At 42.5% G+C, this 18,348-nt stretch overlaps 1 protein-coding gene across 3 annotated transcripts in view; it reads left to right on the forward strand.

Annotated features, from left to right (window-relative positions):
* Plekhm3 (pleckstrin homology domain containing M3) overlaps positions 1–18,348 on the forward strand; it is a 164,960-nt gene that overhangs the window by 44,108 nt on the left and 102,504 nt on the right. The gene's annotated exons all lie outside the window — the stretch shown is intronic.

Below are 18,348 nucleotides of genomic sequence, written 5' to 3' on the forward strand. Positions count from 1 at the left end.
AGACTGGATGAGGGAGGACATAACATGAGTGTCACGTGTTTGAAGGCTGCCGCTCACAAAATAGGCACGCTTGGGGTAATTCCACTGGACTCATGGCACACAGCCGCCTCAGGCGGGCTGGGAGAGAAGGAGCAGAGGCCCGTCCAGTGGAACGAGAAAACCGCAAATTTCAGATGTCAAGATACTTAGATTGAAGACTGGAGAGATGGCTCAGAGGTTAAGAGCACTGGCTGCTCTTCCAGAGGTCCTGGGTTCAATTCCCCGTGCCCACATGGGAGCTCACAGTGGTCTGTAATTCCGCATATGAACTCTGTGGGCACCAGGCACACAAGTGATACACAGACATACACATGCACTGTAATACCATACATAAAAATTAAAAATTTTTTTAAAAAAGATGCTTAGGTTGAGAGTTTTCTCATCTGCAAGGCAGAGAAACTAACGGAGGGCTCCTGCAGGTGTTTGTGGAGCCCCGCCTAAGTTCTGAACGCAGTGCTTGGGTGTCCAGAGAACGAGACGGCCCCTTTTTGTGTAAGTGGTTATAACAGTTAAATTGAGGTCTTTCGTTCTCTCTCCACCCGCCTGGGATGTTCTTGCTCTGCACAGTCCCTTTTTTCTCTCATCCTGTGATTTTTTGAATGTCTCTGGTTTAGAGAAAATGAGATTAATGTCTTCTGATTAAACCTCATTCAGTAGTACCTTTCTCCCTTTGGTGAAGAGAACCTATACCAGTAGGAATATCAATTGACTGAAAAGATGGACGATAGGAATCCTTTCCATGGCTCTGATGTCTGTCGTCGTATAAATGACTCTCCCTTCTACCCCTTTTAGAGTCTAAGTTTCTAGGTCTAGGAAAAAAAAATCTTTAATAAAAATATATGGGTAACAGGAATATGAACACACACTGAAACAGTAATGTGAGTCTATGAAGAACAATGTTATATAATTTATATTTTAAACTATTTCATATCCTGAAATTCAAAGAGATTTGATCACTTTATGTAAGTAGGCCGTTTGATTTTATAGGCTATAAATTTGCCTTTTTGATTTATTCCTAGTATTTTCATCATAGAAGTCACATGTATCTCTTTGATATGTTTCAGAAGAAAAAGATCATTTTGAATTTCAGAAGACAGGGCTCTTTTGATAGACCTTCCTGAACTTCATAGGCATCACTGTGCCTTTTTTTTTTTTTTTTGAGCCGTTCATTTCTCCAAGTCTTTGTTGCTATACTTTGGTCTGGAAAGTTCTTGTCCCTTTTTGTAGCTTCCTTTTTGGCTAACATTGTTCTTATCACGTGTTCATTTCTGGTTACACTTCTGAAGAAAGTATTACTGCATGATTGGACTCCACATTGAGTTAAAAGTTTCTATTTACTGACCTTTCCCTGGGAGAGAAATTGGTCTAGGTGTGGTTTTAGGATAGACTGGGAAGGTCAAGAGCCTTCTTAATTCCTACCTAGGATCTTTAAACTTCTAAGCTTCCCATGGACCCCTAAGAGTAAGAATTCTTACTTAAGAGGCTTTCTAAAATCTGTCTAACGCAGAAATACACTTATGTGAAAATTTGACTTCTTTATTTTTTGAATTTACAATCTTTTTATGTAGTCCAGGCTAGCCTGGAACTTGTGATCCTCCTTCCTTGGGCCTCCCAAGTATCCAAGGATTACCCCCAAACTTGACATTTTAATGTATCTATGTTAAACTTGACATTTAATGTATCTATATTAACTTATCTAGATAAGTTAATCTAATACAGCAATACCAATTTTTCTCTTGTATCACTTTTAAAAATGAATTATCCACTTATTTGAGAAATATGGACTATATGCAGCCCTAGAAATTGCTATGGGGGTAACCTAAAAGTTAATTTTGTAGTAGGAAATAAGACTTTTTTGCGTACATGTCTTTACACATTGATAAATGCAAACACTGAAAATATTTTAATTAAATCGAATCAATAAGAAACCCAAAGAACACCAAGCTCCTTCTCTTGTTTTGGATGAAAACCTGAACATGTTTACAAAGCAAAGAACCCTAAGCTGGTGGCTGCTGTGGGAGTCTGTTGGTTATGGCTGTGGATGTAATCTATAGTGTATATTCTTTGTTAAAACCCTCTGTATATCTTAAATGTTCTTATTTTCCAAGTCTTTCTTGACCATCTCTACTTCTGCTCCTTCCTACTTCTACTGTCCCAGGTAGAATTGAACACTATCTCACAAGCCTCCCTTGTCTGTTCATATGGATCTCTGTCGTGGGCCTGTGATTTTGTGTTTCACTTTTTGATGCCCCAAGATGTCTATCAAAGATCTACCTACCCCAAGATCTATCAAAGGATGCCTTAGCACCCACATAGACTCATGTGTGTGATGTGGGAAGGAATGTCTGGACCCATCCTATGACCAGTTGAAGTCAGAATCCCTGAGGCTTTTTTTTTTTTTTTTTTTTGTAATGAAATTTCCAAATTAACTGAATGCATACAGAGTTAGAGAAAGTACTGGCCTAGCTATATAATGTTCTAGAGCCTTTCCTGGAATTCACTCTGTAGCCCAGGCTGGCCTCGAACTCACAGAGATCCGCCTGCCCTTGCCTCCCAAGTGCTGGGATTAAAGGCGTGTGCCTCCGCTGCCCGGCATTACATAATGTTCTTAACAGAGAAATCAAACCACCCTTTAGTTTTTCCTAGGTTTATATGAGCACATTCCTTTAAAGTGTTTCTTCTATAGCATTTCAATCATGGAGGTATTAATTTTCTGAAAAATCTCTAGGTTTCTGTGTTGTCCTTATACTATAGAAACGTCTGTGATATCCCAGTAGGGTTCCAGGTAGTCAGTTTAAAGAAAGTAAGGGGATAGGTAGTTCTAACACTTTGCCTACATTCTGGCTTCATTTTGTCTGGCAGGCAGAGTTGGTATTTGAATTTTCAGACAGCCTTTTTTCCCTTAAATCATTTGCTCCCAACCACAGTTTTTTCACCTAGGTGACCACATGAGCTTCTCACTGGCCTTGCGTTCTTCCTTTCCTATGTGATATGTCAGTTGCAATGAGTGTGAGCTTGTCAAAGTTCACACTGGCCCTGATGGTCCTGCTTACAACAGTCCATTGCTTCCCACTTGTTTGGGCTTGAATTTCAGGATCCTATAGGATCTCAGCCTTCTCCCGGGCTTCACTCCTTGCCCCTTGCCTAAATTCTAGCAGTGGGTTCACTCCTCCTTGAAAATAGCACCCCCTCTCAAACTTTCAAATGTCCATTTGCTCCTCTGAAAGATACTCCAGCACTACCCTAACTCATATTTCAGGTCAGTGATTAGATGCCACTTCCAAGACTTTTTGGCCACTCCTCAAACTGCTTGGGATTTATTAAATCCCCCCACTATAAATGCAAGCTTAGTGTCTCTTGCTCCCCTGCTGTTGACAGGTGAGACTGTAAGATATTTTTGTCTAATTGTTTCTTAGTGTGTGTCTCTCCTCCGTGGCTGCAGATGCTGCTCTGGCAATGCTGTGTTCATCCTGTCCATTGCCATCTGCCTAGCTCTGCATCCGGAACGCCATAGTTACGCACTGAGTGGTTGGGCTCGTCTGTCCGTCCTGACTCGTCCTTCTGCACTCCCGCCCTGGCTTTGCTGCTTTCACATCTCCTCCGGGGAGCTCAGGTCGGAGTCACCTGCATAACAGGTTGACATGAAAGGGAAAGTATGAGCTCAGGACCCCCAAGACCAAAGTCTCAGCACCAAGGAGATTTATTTGCCCCAGAGGGACAGAGGGCAGGAAAAAGAGACAAAGACAGGAGACAGAGGGCATCAGTAAAGAGGTTCTTCTCAAGCCGCAGACTCTTAGAGACACAGATAGTAGACACACCTGATGTGGTGGCTGGGGGACATCCAGCCTCAGTGGGTGAGTAATAAATTAGGATCACAAAAGCGTGATCTCCTGATGGTAACCCTGCCACGGACTTACAACCTCAAGCCAGCCTTTCCAGCCTTAGGAGTCAGCACTTTGATTACTCTGTCCTGGGGCAAGGTTTAGCTGTTTTGTCTGTATACAATTCATATATTAAAAAAGTCTAGCCCAACCAGAACCACATATCTTAATTTAGCAAAATTGTACATCACTGTATTTTTGCCCAGAAAATATTAGGAGGTTCCCCAGAGATGTCTTAGATTAGCCTAACAATGGATGGGCCGCCTCTGGGAAAATGATGTTTCTCGTCCATTGTTAGGATGAGGGATTTTATCTTGAATAAAGGGTGCCTGATAATGCCAAGGGTTTCCTGGCATCCCCTGAAGCTTAACTCTCCCAGTAATCCTACCAACATGTATGTCCCAGTTGCTTCCCTTTTCCTCCACTACCTTTAGTGGATGCCCCCCGTCTGAGCCATCAACTGTAAGGAGTTTTACAAGGCTGATAAGGAATATCTCTGCCTTTTCCTTTGATACCATAAAGATGAGATCAAAATATGGTATTGTCCAGAGACCACATTTCTTATTCTGTAATGGACCCCTAAAGTAGATCCATCTCTACATCTGGCCACAGCTGGACTCCCTGTGGCAATACCCTCTTGTTGCAATAGCAGAAAACTTGCTCTCTGAGGTCAGGCTGAGCATGCCCGGATCCTTCCTTTACACTCACTTGTTAGGGAGATGGCTCAAAGGGAAGGACATCAAGTCTGGTGACCTGAGTTTGATCCCCAGAACCCACGTAAAGGTGGAAGGAAAGAACCGGTTCCCCAGAGTTCACCTTTGACCTCTACAACTACATTGTGGTACATGCACACCCCATCACACAATAACATATACAAATTTAAAGACTAAACTCACCAGTTAGATACCTCATTTCTCCATCTGCGAAGAGGTCTGATAAGGGGCTGAGAGAGAATCCGAGACTATTATGCTCAGAAATCCCTTTTAGTGGCAAGATGAGGACCAGAAAATAGGAATTTCTACTTGTAGGCAGTTTTTAATTTGGCCTATCTTGTCTAAATTAAAGAATACAAACAGCCTGACTTCAAATACCAAGCATTTAATTAAAAGTATTAGCTTTGGACATGGTCACAGGTGTATTTTAAGGGAATCAGAAAAACCCGGAAAGTCGTAAGACAAAGGAATAAAGGGAAGAGGTAAGGCAATGCCGTTTCTGAATCTCATGGCGCATATGGAATTGGGTGTGGGATGGAAATAAAATCCAAGCATGGATTCACAGCAGCCTGATGAAAGTCATCTTTTTCCATTTGGAGACTGTCCCTGCTACTCCTTGGGTCCCCTCTCATGGCTTTAATTTGACCAAATTGTTGTCATTACTGAAATAGCTCAAGTAGACATTACTCTAAGAGATGCTGTCGGGAAGAAGCAGGAAGATTGTCTTTTAAAGATGCCGTAAAGTTCAAAGAGATGAGACCCCGTGCAACATAAGGAAAGGGAAGCATGTGTTAAGAACAGGGCGTGATGTGAGGGGAAGTCAGAAGCGACCATGGTGCGGCACTGTGTGTGATTAAGCTACAGACTTCGAGGCTAATGCAAGTCGAGACTTGGAAATCCAAGCTGGAAGCAAAGATTAGGTCCAGAAACAGAGCAAGGAGAGACCTGTTGTTTCTCAGATAAATCAAAAAGATAGCAACTTCTAAGCTACTGAAAGGTTGTTGACCTTTGAGACCAATCATGACAGAGACGTGACTGGGGGATCACGCAGGGAGAGCTGGTGTGATTGAACAGAATGTTAAATGCCGGCAGAAGGTGCTGCAGGAAGAACATAATTGACGGATACATTGGATGCTTTGCAAGACAAAGTGTTCGGAGCAGGGCTGGGGGTAAGTAAGGTAAGGTGAATCACAGGATCTTTTAGAATTCGAGCGATTAAGATAAAAAATACCCTAATAATAGTCTCCAAATGAAAAATGTCAAGTGATCCTGAGTTTAGAGAGTGCCAGCACTACTATTACTTCTTTTCTCAGGCCCAGCTCTATTTCAGAGGAACATAAGCAGCTTATTTAATAAGGCAGCTTATTTAAAATACACATCCTTCCCCAGCTCTAAATAGCCCGTCCGAGCCTTTCTTTGCCGTTTTACATCATACTGACGCTGACCTCCTGTGCTGGATCACAGGACTTCAGGCTCAGTGTTAAGACAGAACCGATGGAAGGAGGTAAGCTGTGCTAAAGAAGCATTAAACCCTGTGGCCAGTAGCCTTCAAGTGAGGGTTCTTAATGGGCAAGTGATTCACCAAAAGGATTCTTTGTAAAGAGAAAGCCCCAAAGTTACAAGCAGGCTGTTTAGAAGGCAGAGTTCAGCATGGGCAAGACCTCTTTTCCATAGCATTTTTTTTTTTAAATTACACTCATCACTCATGATATTCATTACTTACACTCATGATATTAATCACATTTGTGGTATTCATAGATTACAGTATTCACTCAAATATATATATATATATATATATATTTTTTTTTAATTTTAAATGTTGAATATCATTTCTTGAAGGGGGTAGGAGGTTAAATACAGGCTTACAGCACAATGGGAGGACCCCGGAGGGCAGAAGTTCACTACTGATGTTTTACAATCTTGCATCTAAGCTGTTAACGCCCATTATTTAGGATACACAGACAAGGATCTTCCCTTAAGCATTCAGGAGGGTAGAACCTGGCAGGAAATTAGCATTGGGAGGATATCAAGGTCAAGGTCCACAAGCAAGGCAACAGTTACCCAAAACAGCGGGGGGGGGGGGGGCGGGGGGGACAGGGCCCTGCAGGTCCCCCTTTTATTAAAAAATGAGCTTCTGACTTGGGTTGCGTGGGACATCAGCAGGTCACCTTACCCGTCATGGAGACACCTGCCCAGGCCACACAGGTGCTCTGTCTTAGGTTGGTGAGTGCCCCCAGGCATTACCTGTCTCTGAATACTCATTATCATACAGGCTCAATCATGTGTGAGCTGCAGAGTTAACTGCTGCCAAAGATCTCAAAGTGGCACTGGGCTTGCAATCTGTTTGTTCGATACAGAAAAGACCAACAGAGGTCCTATCTCACCCATAGCCAGTAGGCTAAAGGCAACTGAGCCATTCCCTTCCTTAACGAGCCATACTGTACGTTGGAGTCCTTGTAAGATAGTATCCCAAAAGCAACTGGAACTTGAGTTTATAAGTTTATAATTTTCAAAGCCAATCGAGATGTATATAACTACTGAATTAAATTTATCATGCCTAATAGAATGAAAGATTAGCTAACTGTGGTAGCTACTTTTGTTGCCAGGGTCTCCACTGTGCTAGCTGTAGTAAGCAATTATGAAATGGTAATCCCAGAAACAGTAGCAGCGGTGTGCGCCATTGTTATAACAGCAACAGTAGCAGCAGCAATGTCAAATTCTCTTCTGGATTGTGTGGACATCCACTGGCATGGATACAACTCCAGGAACACAAACCGCCAAGGCCCGTTTTTCTTGATCCCAGCATGACTTTAGCTGGCAGCTCTTCTGAAGAATCCAGTCTCATGGCTACAGTTCCTAGGCTTACATTAATTCATAGCATTTCTTTTACCAAGCAGCTTGAATTTTTTTTTTTTTTTTTTGGGGGGGGGGTAAGAAAGTAAAGCTTGTAGAAGGGCTTTTCCCATTCCCTAGTAGAAGTTAGAGCCGTTGCTGGCACAGAAGGTGATTAAGCTGGGTGAGTATAGAGAGCTCTGATATTCTTGCTCTCCTGTTTTTTTTTTTTTTTTTTTTTAACAGTAATGTGTCCGTCATTTGGGCCTAGTAATGCTTTGTTGTAGAGGCCTGTCCTGAGCAACATCATTTTCCCTCCCAACTGCCTGTTCTTCTGACTCTAGGGGCTCCTGCAGAAGTTGTGGGCTCAGAACATCCTGGGCATTTTGACAGTGCTTCCACATCAGGCTGCAGCCCCTTCTATTTCTGTTCCCAAGACAAGACCCATGCAAGTCAGGGCTCAACTGGTTCTCTCCACTTCCACTTCTTTCTTAGCAGTGAATCCTCTCAAAGCTCAGAATGCCACCCTGCTTTAGACAGTTCTAGCAGTTCCTCTGCTCTGTTAGATCACCGTGCCCTGAGCACAGCCCCTTATTCCAAGCTCTTGTCCAAGCCACCTTCCAGTGATACCTCACAGTGTCACTCAGACAACTGGAATACAGGGGTTCTTAAACATGCTCTGGTTTGTCTGACTGAAGTCTTTACTGACATGACTTTTCCTAAAGTCCTTTCCCCCCGCACCTCAGAATCCAACAAACAGAAGTAAATGAGAAAGTCAAGTCATTGACTTTAAGAGGAAAACAGAATGGAAAAATTACTACATTTGGACTGATTTAAATACACAGGGAGCTGAAGTTGTAACATTTCATTATGAAACTTTCCATCTTACACTAATATAAACACTGCCATTGAAGTGTCTTGTAAGAAAAATTAAAAGTAACATGATGATTCAAATCATGTCTTTTAGAAGTGAAAATCTCTTGTAGATCATTCTGTTTACAACTCAAGGTAGATATTTAGTAGATGAAAAGCAGTCAGTATCTCTAGAATGGTACACATTATTTACTTATTCGCCTTAGCAAAAATCAAGATTTATTGCCTTTCAAGATAAATTTTGACTAAATATTGACTTTAGGTTCTCAATCATTATTTACCTGAAAGACCAATAAATCCTGACACTTCTCATGAATCGGCATCGACTCAGTATTTATTAATTTCTTTCACGAATTTATAATTAAAAATTTTAAATTAGATTTTTGAAAACTATAGGTAGTGTTTCTCTGCATGTATGTTTGTGCACCACGTGTGTTCTTGGTGCCCGTTGTGGTTAGAAGACGGCATCAGATGATCTAGAACTGGAGTTATGAATGGTTGTGAATCATCATACGGGTGCTGGAGTCAAACCCAAGTCCCCTGCAAGAGCAAACAAGTGCTCCAAACTGCTGAGCCGTGCCGTCTTTCCAGCCCACGCTTTATAGCCTTTATAACAACATTCCGTGAGATTGGTCAAGTCCTGTAGCAGTTAGTAAGCTTATATTTTCAGTCAGCAGAAACCACCTGACATGTGCTAGTCCCTTCATTTCTTAAATATAGTGCCTTTAGTACTATTAATACAGCCAACGTATTGCACATCAGAGATGTCTTAGATTTTAAATAGTCAGTGCAAATAATGCCCCACACAACTAAAAACCCAAACCAAACAAAAGCCTTACCTAACAGTTTACAGTTTACTTGAAGTTTTTTTTTTTGTTTGTTTTGTTTTGTTTTGTTTTGTTTTGTTTTTTCAAGACAGGGTTTCTCTGTGTAGCTTTGCGCCTCTCCTGGAACTCACAGAGATCCGCCTGGCTCTGCCTCCTGAAGTTTTTAATCCTATTCAGACTAGGAAAAAAATGCAGGGTTGCGTTTCTTTGGTTGCCTTAATTCTGCAAGTAGAATTAAGTCATACACAGTGGTGCTTTGTAGGTAGCCTCTGTCTGCTGGTTCCAGTCTCCTCATCTGCCACTGTCCTGCCTCTAGATATAACGGGCACCGAACTCACTGCATCAAGGCACAGTGCTAGAACTTCACAGGCACGACACATGCACATCGCTGTAGGGAGAGGAAAACTCCTGGTTCAGTACACGTGTTTCCCCCAGAGGAGTCGTTCCCTCCTCTTACTTTCTTAAGGACATAACTGTGCTCGCAACAGCTGCAGTCCATTCTGCAAGTGCCAACTCAAGTTAACCCAAGTGTCTCAACCGTGGTAGGGACCGTTTCCTTCCTAGCTTGATTCATGCTTTTGAATGTGTGTCAGCCTCAGATTGCACAGCAGAATTTTATGAGCCACGTTCCAGCCAACAGGTAGTGACATTTTCACATATATAATTTCTTATCACTGTAAACTTCATAGGTGAACATAAAATGAAACTCACCAGTAAACCATTGTTCTGTAATAAATAGACATGACTTCAGGATAGGTTTGGAAATAACCAGTATGTTTTAGGATTATATTTAAGTGTGTAGGGTCTCTTCCAGCTATAAAGGTCATTATTTTTTTCTTTTCTTTCTTTTTCTTTTTCTTTATCTTTTTTTTTTTTTTTTTTTTTACACAGATAGCTCTGGCTATCCTGGAACTCACTCTGTAGATCTTGAACTTATAGAGATCTGCTTGCTTCTGCCACCTGAGTGCTGGGATTAAAGGTGTGTCACCATCACCTGGCTCATTTTTTCTTTTTAAAATATTTTCAACTATTCATTGACAGTTTCATACATACATACAAGGTATCTTGATCATAGCTACCCACACTCTCCTTTCTCTTCCTCCCTGGGCTCCATCTCAACACAGCCCCCTCCTACCTTTATCTTCTCTTCGTTCCTCCCTTCCTTTCTTCCTTTTGGAACTCACCGAGTCCAGTTTATTAATGCTGCCTGTGCATGGGTACATGGGCATCTCCTAGAGCCTGATCCATGAAGAAAATTGACTCTTTTTCCCAAGCAACCATCAGCTGCCAAAAGACGTGTCAGCAATGTTTGGGGCTTTGTGAGCTCCTCCCTGACCCATCCTGGAATGCTGACTGACTTGATACTGTGCAGGTCTTATTTATGTAACCCCAGCTGCTGTGAGTTCATGAATGCGGTGCATGTCATGTCCAGAGCACCGCAGTTCGCAGCTCCGCTCCCCAGCCTCTCCGCCCCCTTTTCCGCGCTGTTTCCTGAGCCTTGCAGGTGCAGAGTTGATACAGATGTTCCATTTAGGGCTGAACACCCCGTGACACTTATTCTTAGCCTTTTGACCAGTTTATGAGTCTTCACACTACTTGTTGTCCACTGCAAAAAGAAGTTTCTCTGACCAAGGTTAAGAGCAACACTAGCCTGTGGGTAGAAGAAGCATAAATATTCAGAAGGCAGATTGACAACATGAGCAGTTAACAAAACAACAATCGTAGGTTTCCCTGTAGGGCCTGTGGCCTCCCTGACCATAGATTTGGGGGCCAGGTATTAAGTGCCAGGCATGAATCTCCTGTGGTGAGTGCCTGAAATCCAGTCAGAAAGTGGGTAGTCACTGCTGCCCTAACAGTCACGCCACGCTTGCATCCGTGGGTGCATCTTTGCAGGTCAGTATTGTAGCATGCGGGATCCGGCACTGGGTAAGACCATTGATGTTCTTCAACAATCCCCCCCCCCCCCCATAGCCTGCATAGTACCTTGTGGCACTGTGAAAGCTAGCCAGAAGGAAGAAACTTCCTAGTCCGCTCCAGATTGATTTATTTCTATGTCCAGCCACCAAAGTGTGTGGTATCTTTAGCTTCAGAATCTTTTTTTTTTTTTTTTGGTTTTTCGAGACAGGGTTTCTCTGCATAGCTTTGCGCCTTTCCTGGAACTCACTTGGTAGCCCAGGCTGGCCTCGAACTCACAGAGATCCGCCAGGCTCTGCCTCCCGAGTGCTGGGATTAAAGGCGTGCGCCACCACCGCCCGGCTTAGCTTCAGAATCTTAACATCTAGTTAGTTATAGTAAGCAACCAAGGGCATTGGCAATTGCCTATGTTGTTCTGGAGGTATCTGGGGCTTTTGACTGATAACCTGAAAGGAGATATCCATGCCTAGCACTGAGATTTTTGTTTAATGGCCTGTTTGCTTGGTTTTTGTTTTTTCTGAGAGCAACTAGCTATGAAGTTTTTATTCCTTGCCAAGAGAATCCACTATCAAAGTATTTAAAACCTTAGGGAGAATATAATTTTGAGCTTTTGCAGCCTAAAATGGTGTATAATTTCAGCCAAATCTCTGCCCACTTCCACACCATTTCTTCATATTAGTAAAGTAATTATAGTGGCGCAAGACAGAGTTCTCCTCTTGTTCCTCAGTTTTGAGATGCTTGTAAATATTATTTGCCTTATAACAAACAAAATGTACATACTCAGTGTTATATGCCATAGTCGTCATCTAAATGTTCAATGTCTTAATTTGTTTTATGATTAAGTAGATCCCTTCTGCTTTGTGAGTTACTGTCTTTATTCCAAAGACTCAGAGGTAATTTGGATGCTTGAGATAGGAAAGGGGCTGAGTCAGTGATTAGTAAGTAGGAGTTTTCAGATTCCTTTATTCTCTGCAGCCTTTCCATTTCGCAAGTAGAATTGCCTGGCCTCATTTCTACCATGCCAGCTGAGGTGTAGTGATAGTCACCGTTACATTTAGACTCTGTCCCTTTCTGCTGTTTAGGGTACAAGGCTGGGGCTGATTTTTGTTTCTTCTCAACTTCACTTAATACCAACCCTACACTGAAAAGATTGCTTGTGCCTTATATTAGATGGTCCTTCACTTAAACACTGACTATATCTGGGCTAATCCCAGGCTGGATAAGCAGAACATTCCATTTATGCCAAATATATGCCAAACTGCTGTTTCTTTTTAAAAGTGTATATTCAACACTAACTCCTTTTTGTTGTTTGTTTGTTTGCTTGTTTGTTTGTTTGTTTGTTTGTTTCAAAACAGGATCTTAGTTTGTAGCTCTGGCTGTTCTGGAACTCACTACATAGACCAGGCTGGCCTTGAACTCAGAAATCTGCCTGCCTCTTCCTGGAATTAAAGCATGTGCCACTACATGCCCAGCTTAACACTAACTCTTAACTAGTAAATGGTTACAGACAATAAGCTAGGGAAGCCAAGTTGGTTATGATCTTACGTCCAATTCTTGACATTGCTTTTCTTTATTTTTTATTTTTTTTTAGCACTTGGGTGCATGGGAGTGTCAAACCCAGGACCTTCACACATTCTAATCAAGTGTTCAACCACAGAACCATACTACTGGTCTTCATCACCCCTAATTCTTGTAAAATACCAAGTCATTGGGCCTCTGCTTCACTTTGGAAAAAATACAGTCTCAAGAGTCTAAACCTAAAGTCCAGGCCTGAGAGCAGCAAGATCAGCATTTTACATAGTGCATGTTTATGGCAACCCACTGCTCCTGGCCAGGACACTGGAGGGAGGGAGGGAGGGAGGGAGGGAAGGAGGGGGGGGAGGGAGGGAGGGAGGGAGGGAGGAAGGAAGGAAGGAAGGAAGGAAGGAAAGGAAGGAAGGAAGGAAGGAAGGAAGGAAGGAAGGAAGGAAGGAAGGAAGGAAGGAAGGAAGGAAGGAAGGAAAGGAAGGAAGGAAGGAAGGACTGGGAGAGCCCGTTCCTCCGCTTAGCTGTGGACACTCCATCCTGTGCTATGCCTGTGGAAAAGAGGCTATGAAATGCATCAGATTTCCCTTCTGCTTTCCCTTCCCTTCCCATCCCCTTTTAAAGACAGGTCTTCCTATATACGCCCACATTAGCTTTGAAGTCACGATCCTCTTGCTTCAGCCACTGGCGTGTAGGGATTACAGACACCATGATGTCTTAGCTAGTCTGTGTTTTTTTCTGTTTTTACAGAGCAAATGAAAATTTGTCCCCTCAAACTCCATCTCACACCTCCCCTCCTGTTTTTAGAAGATAGGGTTTCTGAAAGATAGCCTAGTTAGCCTTGAACTCCTGATCATCCTGCCCCCACCTCCCAAGTGCTGAGATTACAATGTATATGACCACTATCTGACTTTTTCTCTTCCCTTTTTTAGAAAAGCACTTTCTTCTCTTCTTCCATCATTTATTTAATTTTATTCTTTAGAGCATCTCTACCTGCCAAATACAAAGGAAAATACTGGTTGACCTCATGGAAGTAGATGAAAGCTCGTGCTACAGGATGAGGACTGGCTAGGAGTAGCTAGCACTTCCAGAGTGAGATAGACTCACCTAGGGATGGATCAGCCTCAGTTCTGTCCCTCCCTGTTGGGCCTCGGGTTCCCGGGTTCGGGGTAGGCTGCAGAAGTTGACAGCTGTTAAGAAATAAGAAGACTGTTGGCTCCTGCTCAAGACCTTAGCCTTAACAACACCACACTGCAGCCGGCCAAGCTAACTAGGTGCCTTTGTGCGGAGAAAGATCGTGCTCTGTGGAGAATTATGCCAGAATGTCTGTTCCAAGCCTTAGATTGTTTTGGATGTCTTAGTGAAAGGCCGTTTGGGAGATGAACTGTATCTGCAGCAAACAGGGTTTTGGTTAAATGGTGACATTTGTTTCCAAAAGTGTATCACGGGGGAAGCTAGGCTCTTCAGAGCATGTGTTCATTAAAGATGTGAAGTGGGGTGAGAAGCAATAAAAAAAAAAAAAAAAAATAGCCAGTGAGTTCTCTTGTGAGATAGTTTTTTGTTCTTATGAATTGACCACTCAGAGTTTCAAAAAGAACCTAGGAGAATGCATTTGCTTTGATCCAACATGTAGAGTGTCCCCTTCCACAGACGCCCTTGAATTTAGAAATGTTGTTGAAAATCTGTTTGAAAGTACATAAAATATATGTAAATAAGCCCTAATTAGTTATTTCAATTAATTATTGTCTGTCTGCTTTGCAACTCTGTTTTTTCCCATAATGTTGCTTTTCAGAGTCCACTTTTGGCACTCTTGACGAAAAGTTTCTTAACAGTCATTTTTAAGAAAGCACACTTTCTTTCCCCTGTTGAAAACCTCACAATGATAAATTAAAATCCCAGATTGTGCCTCTTCTTGGGAAATTGCTTCAGACACTTTCAGTCCCTGACCTGCAGTATGACAGTAAAGGAAATCTCGCTGTCAATCAACAGAGCAGGGCTTCCTTCTGGAGGCAGAGGAGATGTGCTGTTTGGAAGGACAGTGAGTCTCTATCAGGTCAGTAGCCTCTTGTCTTCCTCCCAACCACACTGTGCTCTCTCAAAGGCAAGTGCGTTGGATCGGGGCTAAAAAGCTTTAATTCTTTCTCAGTTGAATAGGAGGCTTCCTAGTAGCAATGAGGATGCTCTGGGTGTAGCTGGTGGTAGAGCTCTTACAGAGCATGTGCAAATCCCCAGTTCCATCTGTAGTGTGGGGAATCAACACTTCTAGACCGAGCCCAGGGTGCTTTTCCATAACTGATGTCTAGAAATTGACTAAAAACTGAAACTTTAGTTTTGGAAGGCATGCAATGAATTATGATTTTCACTGAGTAATATGTCTTCTGCACTGTCATTTAGAGCTTGAAGGGACTTTGGAAGTAGGTCACAGAGAAACCAGGAGCCAGCCCCAGCCCTTACCCATCAGAGTCCCTAGTGAGGAATAAGGGAAGATGAACATGAGAAATACGGATTTCTGGTTGCTACCCCAATTCTGCAAGAATCCAAATCACCTTGGGGAGGGCTCTGCATTTGTCATAGACATTGCTAGAAAGTTTGGATACTCACTGAATTTGACCATCCACCAGTCTCAGCTATCCAGTTTATTTTAATATGAGGAAGCAGGCCTAGTGAGTTGGTTGGGTCAGGTTCACAGTGTGCACCGGGCAAGAGTGACCCAGGCTGCCTGGCTCTGGAGTAGCACTTTGCTGTACTTCACATGTTAGAGTAGTCCTAGGCATGCTGACAGGTTCAAAGTGACGTAAGAACTGAGTGGACAACATGGTTCCACGTAAAGCAGTGAAGACACTCAAGGACCAGAGGTAGCAGTCTACACAGTGCTGCCCATGTCTACACTAAAACCTGAAGAGCCTGAGCTGTGTTCTCCCATCCCTCTGCCTCGCTTTTTATAAGCCCAGAAACCTGTGCAAAGTTCTGAACATGCTGAGTTTGTCTCAGTAATACATGTAGTGGAATACCCACTTAAGATCTCTGTGCCCATTGAAATAATAAACATTTTTTTCTTGAAACAGGCTTTCTCTGTGTAGTCCTGGCTGCTCTGGAACTCTGTAAATCAAGCTGGTCTTGAACTCAGAGAGATCCACTGGCCTCTACCTCCCAAGTGCTGGAATTAAAGGCATGCGCCACCACCAAGCAATGAAATAATAAACATTTTTAGGTTATATACTTTCAATGCATATTTGTATTTTAAATGTTGCCTTATATATGTTATAGAACATTATAGTAAAGTCATTAAAATTACAGATGGGTAAGCCCATTAGTACCTATTAGTATTCAGGAGATGCCTATTGGTATTTATTATATACCACATTCAAACAATCAAAAAGCCAAATTGAGCTAGTTCATTTGTTCAGGGTTTTTGGTGGGAATTTGCACTATAGTTATGTTTTTGACTGAAGTTCTGCAAGGTCACAGTCACCTGCTAATCTATTAGGAAGGATTGGATTCTGTTCTGTCCACCACTCTAGAGGCGGTGGGACCTGGGAGAATGGAGCCTCACACAATAGCCAACTTTATTCAGAGCATCAGACTATTTATACTCCAAGTATTAAGCAGAGTCACATGAGTAAAGTGTATAGTCACAAATACAAGCCACACATGGTGGACAAGCAGCACATGGCAAATACATGATTTTTCCATAGAGGCATATAAATAAATAACACTAGCCAATTGTAATGAATAGTCCAAAGTAAATTCACTCCTATCCTCTACACCTAGGAGGGGCATGAAAGCACATTCCAGGAACAATTCTGTGTTTTGAAGAAACTGAAGTCTCAAGACTTGTGTCTTCTTAGAGTTTCTCACAGCCTTCAAAATTCTCCCGTGACTGCATAGACCATGCATGCTCTGCCACTGTTCTGTCATTTCAGTGTTAATTCATTTTGACTATCTACTAATTATCAGAAACAGATATCCTCAGGGCTTGGATGTGTCAGGTCCCACTTGGGTCTGTCCTCTGCTCACAGGTAAACATGTTTAATGTGCAGGCTTTAGGATGGGCAGCATATTTTAACAGGAATAGTAATGAAAGCAAGCTGTTTGAAGAGACATGCGATCAGGTTCAAAGAATTACTTTTGGAATAACTATAGGAAATGACAGTCTTTTATCTGTGTGTGTGTGTGTGTGTGTGTGTGTGTGTGCGTGCACGCGCGCCAGAAGGTACCTAGTTTGTCATGTCTCAACACAAACATTTATTAGTTGTCTACTGCATGTTAAACCCTGTGTTAAGGGCTGAGGGTAAAAGACATATCTGAGAAGTTTACTGCCTGCCTGGAGAGGGCCATGAAAAGGCACCACAGTTCAAGGAGGCACGTGCTGAATGCCAAATGAGTCACACAGTCCGTGAGTGCAGCAAACAGCATTCCAGCACTTCCCACCCAGGGCTGTGACAGCATCTCTCCCATCAGACAGAAGCTCGTGTGGTCCTTATCTTCTGCACATTGTTTCTCTTTCCTCAGCCAGCCTCAAAACCAGGCTCAGAGTGATTTTGTTGCTACTCTGTTGTTCAGAAAGAATAATAATTTTAAGAACCATGGGAAGATCTGGTTACTAGAATATACCACTGGTATATGCCTTTGATGTCTTTCAGTCCCTTTTGTGTTTAAAAACAAGAGGATCTAATTCTCTGCAGAGATGCACCATGAAATGACATGATTATTAATGCTATTTTATTTGTGATGGAAACTTGGTTAGGTTTTGTAGTATTTTCATAGTTTAAGTGTGTCTTGTAGGTAGGCAGTTTGTATTCAATAAATGTTTTTTGAGCTCCTTCCAATGGAATGGATCATAACACTGATTGCCACATTATTCATCATCATCATCATCATCATCATCATCATCGCTGGAAGAGTAAACCAATTTTGTCCTTACACCACGAGCTTGTGTCCGATCTCTTTAGTCTGTGTATTTCTGGCACCCGACCATGAAGAATGCCACATGGAAGGAAGGAGTTCTACAGTGAAAGCTGTAAATAAGACATTTCAGAATAGTGATGATCTTTGCACAGTGCTCATCGACCATGCTGGGGCTCCCAGGGATAGGATCTTTCTGACAGGATTTCCATATGTATCAGTAGAAGGTCGTTCCCCCTAAGGAAACATGGTCTCTTTGGGGCAGAGCCATGATTATTGCCAGGTCCCCCGACAGTCCCTAGACAGTGCTCACAGAATCAAAAAACTCCTGGGATAGGAGAAGGGCATGAACAATCACCTACCAGCAGCTCGTGGTCTTAATAGCGTGCAAGACTTGTTGAGATCCCAAGCCCTTACGGCATTGGGTAGGAACTGACATGTTTGCTGTGTTGAGGGTGCAGTGAGTGCACTCTGTTTACCTGAGGATGATGTGGACAGTTCTCGGGCTGGAATGAATAGGGTATCTATCCAAAGGAGAGGCACAGGAGGAGAGCTGCAGAGGTGAGGTGGGGCCAGTCAAATGCCAGATTCTTTACACTGATGTTTCTCTTTTCAAGCAAGGAAATGCTGTATATCCTAGTTGGGGATCATTTCATCACCAGACAGACTTACAGCCAAATACAATCTCTACCTTTTATTTGCAGAATCATCTCACAGAGCACATTTAACATTGCAAAATCCTTCCGTTCTTCCTCTCTCCATCTCTGCCTTTCTTCCTGTTCTTCCTTTTGTTTTGGTTTAGTTTTGATTTTCTTTTTGTGGCCAAGGTGTTATGTCACC

The sequence above is a fragment of the Peromyscus maniculatus genome, chromosome 13 (genome assembly GCF_049852395.1).
Source record: "Peromyscus maniculatus bairdii isolate BWxNUB_F1_BW_parent chromosome 13, HU_Pman_BW_mat_3.1, whole genome shotgun sequence".
Classification (NCBI taxonomy): Eukaryota; Metazoa; Chordata; class Mammalia; order Rodentia; family Cricetidae; genus Peromyscus; species Peromyscus maniculatus.